At 35.3% G+C, this 8,860-nt stretch overlaps 1 long non-coding RNA gene across 1 annotated transcript in view; it reads right to left on the bottom strand.

Annotated features, from left to right (window-relative positions):
- Positions 1–666: 666 nt before the first annotated feature.
- LOC109254943 (uncharacterized) overlaps positions 667–8,860 on the bottom strand; it is a 72,051-nt gene continuing 63,857 nt past the window's right edge. The window contains exon 3 of the long non-coding RNA XR_002075031.2: positions 667–758. This is a non-coding gene — a long non-coding RNA (uncharacterized LOC109254943). The remainder of the gene's footprint in view (positions 759–8,860) is intronic.

Raw genomic sequence — 8,860 nt, 5'->3', positions numbered from 1 at the left:
ACAACATAGATGAACCTTGAAAACATCCTAAAATAAGCCAATCACAAATGACCACATTTGTATAATTAAATTTATATGAAATGTTCACAATAGGCAAATCCATAGAGACAGAAAATAGATTAGTGGTCAGAGGCGTGGGGAGAGAGAGAAAGAGAAAGTGCATGCTAATAATGGGTATTCTTTTGGGGTGATTAAAAGGTCCTAAAATTAGACAGTGGTGAGAATTACAAAACACTGTGAATATACTAAAAAACTAATGAGTTGTACATTTTACAAAGGTGGATTTTATGCTATGAGAATTGTACTTAAAATAATTAAGGAAGATGAGAGTGAGGCAGGTACAGTCTTCTTATATTTGAGGTTAGATCTTTACATGATTGCTTCAGTCTCCATAACTGCCTTTCATTTCCTAATCATGCATAGCCAACAAATTCCATATTAATAACAAAGTAAAGGCACTTTTTTGACATGTCTGAACAATGTGTTGTTGAAATAAATTAACATAAGTTAACAATGTATAAGCCAAAAGCAACTTTTGAATAAGACATACTGCTAAAGAACTTAATTACATCGAGGTGCCAGATGAAGCTGCCACTTCCCTAGTTCAAGCCAACAAGGAGAAAAGGAAGCCAAAAATAAGAAGGGAAGAATGGAAACACTTACCTGAATGATCCAGTTTTGGTTGGTGACTTAAGACAGTTCCAAAGAACTCTCATATCTTCCTAGCATCGGGGCTTCTAAGTGAAGAAGGAGGAATTCTGGATATGAGACAAGAAGTTATGCTTTGTTAAGCATAAAGGTAACCTCCAAAGCAAGAATGAATATAGAACAAATGAGAAAAGAGATCCAAAAGTTAAATAAAGGTTTTTCTAAACTTTTTTCATTTGCAATTGTTTTTTCATACAGTCCACACAACTGTAGTGATTGCTTTCTCTGTCATGTAATTTAAAATGAATTTCAGACCACTATCATATAGGATTATATGTGTGTAAATAAAATATCTAAATTATTGCTTCTCAGTCAAGTGAATCAGAATAACCCATGAAAATATTGTAACATTGGATTCCCGTAACTGTGTCCCAAATTCATGGAATCAGAATATCCAGGGTTGATGACTAGTTGATGATACTGATGATGGCGATGGTGATGATGAAATACTTGGAGTATGACTTTTGTGATCAATCAGGTTTGCGAATCACCAGGTATCATTATGAAACAAACACACACATACAGTACGTATAATCATGCAATCTGAAATCTGGAATGTGTAAATTAAGGATATATAGAGGGGAAGTACTTTCCATAAAGATATATGGCCAGTTAGCAGCAGTGTTGCATAAGAACCTAGGTTGGTTAAAAACAGTCTTCTATAGGCTGAGCTTATTGTTTCCCTTTACTTCAATTCCCACTGATAGGCGATGAAATTTAAGACTTAATGTTATGTAGCATGGTACAGTTTCTTGCATTAACTTTAAAATCACTTTAAAACCACTGGCCAATAAAACATTTCACTCTTGTAAATGATAAATATCAGGAACAGCTGGAAAATAAATTATTCTTAAATTTCCATGTATATTTATGAATTTGGAAGACCATTTCATCAGAGGTGAAAACACGAAACAGTAAATGATGCTTGCCTCTGGGGAGTGGGAAGGTGAGGTAGATGTGTAGAGTAGGAGGGATGCTTATTTACATTGTAAATGTGTTATAATCAGATCTTCCCATTTTTAAATAATAAAAGGAAATAAAATTATTTACAGAATAAAAGGAAAGAAAATTAACTTATCCAAGAAAAGTTATTAGTTTTTCTATTGCTGTGTAACAAATTAGCACAAACTTAGCAACTTAAAAAAAACATGCATTTTTTATCTCAAAATTTCTGTGGTTCTGGGAACCAGATATATCTTAACTGAATCATTTAAAAGAATGTAATTAATGCAATGGCCAAGACTGAATTCTCATCTAAAAGACAGACTAACTAGGAAACAGTCCACTTCTAGTCTCACTCACATTGATGGAAGAATTCCTTTCCTTGTGATTGTATGCTGAGGTCCCCAACTTCTTGCTGCCTATTGTCTGGAAGCTACCTTCAGCTCCTAACGGCCTTCCTCAGTTCCTTACCATATGAGTATTTACTTCTTCAAAGCTGGCAACGGAGTCTTACATTACACAATCGTGGGAGTGACATCTTATTACCTTTACCATCTTCTATTGATCAGAAGAAAGTCACAGGATGAGCAAGGACTTGGTTTTTGTAGATCTTGCTGATATAACAGATTATATATTTTGAAAGGAAACAGGTATTTATTGAGACTCTTTTTGCGTCAGGCACTCTATTAAGCATTGTAAGATTCTGTATATATTTCTTACGGCATTCATATAAAATACTGATACTACCAGTTATACTCTGGGATGAGAACTTAGAGTCACTTTTCTTACGTGATGCAAGTAGCAAGTGTTAGAGCATGAATTTCAACAAAAGTCTTCCCTTAATCAGAGCTCTTCTATTTCTATTCTACTACATTACTGTGTTAGAAGACAGGGCTAAAAACAGGGGGTTTTTTTGCTCCCCAGTTTGCATAAGGTAGTACATGTTAAATGGGCAGAAGTGAAAAGAAGGGGACGTGGAAAAAATTAACAGAAGCATGACTAAATCAACTTACATAAGATTTCACAAGTGAATTCAGTTTATATTATTTGTAATTATTGAAGGCAAATACACAACATTGAAACTTAAAAAGACAGTACTTAGATATAAGCCTTGTGGATTATATAGTTTAATATCCAAGGGCACATAATCAAGCTTGTTTTTTGTTTGTTTGTTTTAAGGAACAAGTAAAGAATTTAAAGCTTTCTCCAAATAGACTTTCCTTTGACAGTTAAATAGTAATAAAATCCACTTAGAAGTTTCGATTTTCTCTTGTAATTGGCAACAGTAATTTCTACATTTTGGATTAATTACTAAAAATTTTCATTTCCCATAGGTGGCAGCATAAACTTCAATAGAATATACATTACTAGCAATGTTAGTTCAGATCTTCTTTTCTCATAATGGCAAACTACTATTTTGAGGGTTTTCTGATTCCACTGAGTCCATCTTTTGAATCTATTTAAAATGTTTTAAGTAGAGAATAATTTTTTTTAATTTTTTTTAATGTTTATTTATTTTTGAGACAGAGAGAGACAGAGCATGAACAGGGGAGGGTCAGAGAGAGGGAGACACAGAATCTGAAACAGGCTCCAGGCTCTGAGCTGTCAGCACAGAGCCCGATGCGGGGCTCGAACTCACTGACCGCGAGATCATGACCTGAGCCGAAGTTGGCCGCTTAACCGACTGAGCCACCCAGGCGCCCCTAAGTAGAGAATAATTTATTTTGTTAGAAGTACAAGTATAATGTAAGTAAAAGTAAATGTACAAGTATAATTTTGCATCATTTTTTGAGACAGCCTTATCATTCCATGATGAATAAATGAAAAAAGAACTAAGATTAAAAGCCAAAATCAATAGTTTTAATTGATATAGTTGGGTAGTTAACATGCCACTTTCAAAGTTGACAACATAAGATGATTTTATAATGATCAATGAATTCTTGTCATGCACTGAACTCTCCTTTTTGCAGTATGTACAAGTATGTAGGTGTATAATCTTATATGCAATCATGTCTGACTGGATCAGCTCTCTCAAACTCTTTATTTTAAGTTTGTTTATTTCTTTGGATTCCCAAAGCAGTTAGAAAAGGGTTCACATTTGTGTTTTAAGGAATGTCAAAATATTCAATCAACTGGTATTTTTCCATACCTTTTGAATTGGTTGAAAATTTTTCACTCTCCAAAGTACAATATTTAAATTCTACTTAATGAAGTTATATACAAAACAAAATAAATAAACAAAAATAAATAAAAATTCAGTTGTAGTTAATCTTAGGTTAACGTTCACCTGGAAATGTCTTGATTTAAGTGCATTTGTTTCCTTTTTCATGTTTCGATAGATCTCCTTTCTTTGTTTTTTGTATAAATTAGCTCTTGAGAATCCACTGTATTCCAGAGAAATCTCATACTTCACAGAAAGCTGACTGGATTTTAGTACAGGATATTTTAACACATTTGTCTACCTTTAGGTGTTTTGCTTTATATTTCAAAGGTATGATAGCAGTTCAACACTCAAATATCTGCCTTTTATAACTTATCTCCTAAGATATGTTCCAAAACAATGAGGTATATTGTTGACAAAGAATTAAATGTAATAATCAAGCAATTAACCAAGGGTATCTGCAGCACTATATAGAAAGACAAATTAAGAAGACTACCATGGTATCCAGAAGCCATCTGTTAACCAATGTCAAATTGATGATAAAGAAAATTGAGTTCCCTTGGCAGTTGGTTTTTCTCCAGCTGTATACAGCTATAAAAGAGCCATCAAAGACAAATCTGCATTTGTTGTTAATTCAGAAATGCAGTAGATAGGCACTGAGAAACCTCCAGTGACAACTTTTTATTCTGAAAGTTGATGCTAAGATTCCTGGGAAAGTTACACATTGGGCCTTGGATAGGCATTTAAGACCATCTTGACAGGGCAAAATGATGATCAGTACAATTTTCATATGCATGTATGTGCACGCAAATACAGTAAAAATCTGCTCAGACCATGAAATAATGAGATAATCACTTCTAAAGTAATCAACAATGCAAAGGTTAGTTGAAAACTTATACATTTCCCCCAACATTTATTATTGCAATATTCCAATGTGAGTCTCACTTTAAGAAAAGCCTATGACGAAGCAGTACTAGAAAATAATCATAAATTTGGACGGCCTTTAGAAGTAAGACCTGAAAAAGACTAATGTCAAAGACTTAACAAAGGGTCCTCAAGAATCATTATAATACCAACACTCAAAGGAAACTTTAAAAAGTTAACATAATGCCTTGAAAAAGGTTGGGATCTGGAGTCAGGCAAAAGTGATGTTTCAAATTCATACTTCATTTCTTATTAGTTATATGACCTTGGGCATATTACTTAATCTGTAGTGGTGTGTGTATAAAAATGAGACTGATAATAACCGTGCATGGATGTTGAAAGGATAAAATGAATTAATGGGTGTCAAAACTTATTTCTGTCAAATAAAACGTTAAATGTCTTATCAATGGATTATTGAAGTAATAATAATTGCTAAGGACTTTAAGCTTATTGTAGAGAGGTCACCAGGCTGAGGATCAGGAAATCTAGCTTGTTCTACCAGCTTTCACCCTGTACAAATCATTTAAGTTCTCTGGACCTCAGTTTACTCTTTGCTAAATTGAGGTTGGGATGGGGATAGAATTAAAATGACTATATTAATTCTAAAATCCACTTATTCCAAGGATTTGCGTTAGATTACAAAAAATAAAAGCAAAATATAAAATCACATATTTGCAGAAGAACAATGTTGAAACCATCGCAATCCGTTAGATGTGCTGTGTTTATTGCTAATTTCTTAAAATAAAAATTTAACAGTGGAAAAAGTCAGCTTTTATAGCCCACTTAAGGTTTATGTTTTTATTAGAATGTGTTTTTTTAATATATGAAATTTATTGTCAGATTGGTTTCCATACATCACCCAGTGCTCATCCCAACAGGTGCCCTCCTCAATATCCATCACCCACCCTCCCCTCACTCCCACCCCCCATCAGCCCTCAGTTTGTTCTCCGTTTTAAAGAGTCTCTTATGCTTTGGCTCTCTCCTACTCTAACCTCTTTTTTTTCCTTCCCCTCCTCCATGGGTTCCTGTTAAGTTTCTCAGGATCCACATAAGAGTGAACACATATGGTATGTGTCTTTCTCTGTATGGTTTATTTCACTTAGCATCACACTCTCCAGTTCCACCCACGTCGCTACAAAGGGCCATATTTCATTCTTTCTCACTGCCACATAGTACTCCGTTGTGTATATAAACCACAATTTCTTTATCCATTCATCAGTTGATGGACATTTAGGCTCTTTCCATAATTTGGCTATTGTTGAGAGTGCTGCTATAAACACTGGGGTACAAGTGCCCCTATGCATCAACACTCCTGTATCCCTTGGGTAAATTACTAGTAGTGCTATTGCTGGGTCCTAGGGTAGGTCTATTTTTAATTTTTTGAGGAACCTCCACACTGTTTTCCAGAGCAGCTGCACCAGTTTGCATTCCCACCAACAGTGCAAGAGGGTTCCTGTTTCTCCACATCCCCTCCAGCACCTATAGTCTCCTGTTTTTTTCATTTTGGCCACTCTGACTGGCATGAGATGATATCTGAGTGTGGTTTTGATTTGTATTTCCCTGATAAGGAATGACGTTGAGCATCTTTTCATGAGCCTGTTGGCCATCTGGATGTCTTCTTTAGAGAAGTGTCTATTCATGTTTTCTGCCCATTTCTTCACTGGGTTATTTGTTTCTCGGGTGTGGAGTTTGGTGAGCTCTTTATAGATTTTGGATACTAGCCCTTTGTCCGATATGTCATTTGCAAATATCTTTTCCCATTCCGTTGGTTGCCTTTTAGTTTTGTTGGTTGTTTCCTTTGCTGTGCAGAAGCTTTTTATCTTCATGAGGTTCTAATAGTTCATTTTTGCTTTTAATTCCCTTGCCTTTGGGGATGCGTCAAGTAAGAAATTGCTATGGCTGAGGTCAGAGAGGTCTTTTCCTGTTTTCTCCTCTAGGGTTTTGATGGTTTCCTGTCTCACATTCAGGTCCTTTATCCATTTTGAGTTTATTTTTGTGAATGGTGTGAGAAAACGGTCTAGTTTCAACCTTCTGCATGTTGCTGCCCAGTTCTACCAGCACCATCTGTTAAAGAGACTGTCTTTTTTCCATTGGATATTCTTTCCTGCTTTGTCAAAGATTAGTTGGCCATATGTTTGTGGGTCTAGTTCTGGGGTTTCCATTCTGTTCCATTGGTCTATGTGTCTGTTTTTGTGCCAATACCATACTGTCTTGATGATTACAACCTTGTAGTAGAGGCTAAAGTCTGGGATTGTGATGCCTCCTGCTTTGGTCTTCTTCAAAATTACTTTGGCTATTCGGGCCTTTTGGGTTCCCTATGAATTTTAGGATTGCTTGTTCTAGCTTCGAGAAGAATGCTGGTGCAATTTTGATTGGGACTGCATTGAATGTGTAGATAGCTTTGGGTAGTATTGACATTTTGACAATATTTATTCTTCCAACCCATGAGCACGGAATGTTTTTCCATTTCTTTGTATCTTCTTCAATTTCCTTCATAAGGTTTCTATAGTTTTCAGCATACAGATCTTTTACATCTTTGGTGAGATTTATTCCTAGGTATTTTATGCTTCTTGGTGCAATTGTGAATGGGATCAATTTCTTTATTTGTCTTTCTGTTGCTTCATTATTAGTGTATAAGAATGCAACTGATTTCTGTACACTGATTTTGTATCTTGCAACTTTGTTGAATTCATGTATCAGTTCTAGCAGACTTTTGGTGGAGTCTATTGGATTTTCCATGTATTATATCATGTCATCTGCAAAAAGTGAAAACTTAACTTCATCTTTGCCAATATTGATGCCTTTGATTTCCTTTTGTTGTCTGATTGCTGATACTAGAATTTCCAGCACTATGTTAAACAACAGCGGTGAGAGTGGACATCCCTGTCATGTTCCTGACCTCAGGGAAAAAGCTCTCAGGTTTTCCCCATTGAGGATGATGTTAGCTGTGGGCTTTTCATAAATGGCTTTTATGATCTTTAAGTATGTTCCTTCTATCCCGACTTTCTCGAGGGTTTTTATTAAGAAAAGATGCTGAATTTTGTCAAATGCTTTTTCTGCATCGGTTGACAGGATCATATGGTTCTTCTCTTTTCTTTTCTTAATGTGATGTATCATATTGATTGATTTGCGAATGTTGAACCAGCCCTGCATCCCAAGAATGAATCCCACTTGATCATGGTGAATAATTCTTTTTATATGCTGTTAAATTCGATTTGCTAATATCTTACTGAGAATTTTTGCATCCATATTCATCAGGGATATTGGCCTCTAGTTCTCTTTTTTTACTGGGTCTCTGTCTGGTTCAGGAATCAAAGTAATACTGGCTTCATAGAATGAGTCTGGAAGTTTTCCTTCCCTTTCTATTTCTTGGAGTAGCTTCAGAAGGATAGGTATTATCTCTGCTTTAAACGTCTGGTAGAACTCCCCTGGGAAGCCATCTGGTCCTGGACTCTTATTTGTTGGGAGATTTTTGATAACTGATTCCATTTCTTCGCTGGTTATGGGTCTGTTCAAGTTTTCTATTTCCTCCTGATTGAGTTTTGGAAATGTGTGGGTGTTTAGGAACTTGTCCATTTCTTCCAGGTTGTCCAATTTGTTGGCATATAATTTTTCATAGTATTCCCTGATAATTGCTTGTATTTCTGAGGGATTGGTTGTAATAATTCCATTTTCACTCATGATTTTATCTATTTGGGTCATCTCCCTTTTCTTTTTGAGAAGCCTGGCTAGAGGTTTATCCATTTTGTTTATTTTTTTCAAAAAACCAACTCTTGGTTTCATTGATCTGCTCTACAGTTTTTTTAGATTCTATATTGTTTATTTCTGCTCAAATCTTTATTATTTCTCTTCTTCTGCTGGGTTTAGGGTGGCCTTGCTGCTCTGCTTCTATTTCCTTTAGGTGTTCTGTTAGATTTTGTATTTGGGATTTTTCTTGTTTCTTGACATAGACCTGGATTGCAATGTATTTTCCTCTCAGGACTGCCTTCGCTGCATCCCAAAGCGTTTGGATTGTTGTATTTTCATTTTCGTTTGTTTCCATATATTTTTAAATTTCTTCTCTAATTGCCTGGTTGACTCATTCATTCTTTTTTTTTTTTTTCATTCATTCTTTAATAGGGTGTT

The sequence above is a fragment of the Panthera pardus genome, unplaced genomic scaffold, assembly GCF_024362965.1.
Source record: "Panthera pardus isolate Hobbes unplaced genomic scaffold, ASM2436296v1 HiC_scaffold_24, whole genome shotgun sequence".
Taxonomy (NCBI): domain Eukaryota; kingdom Metazoa; phylum Chordata; class Mammalia; order Carnivora; family Felidae; genus Panthera; species Panthera pardus.
Note: the sequence above shows the minus strand (reverse complement) of the source record. Positions and strands in the feature narration are given on the sequence as shown.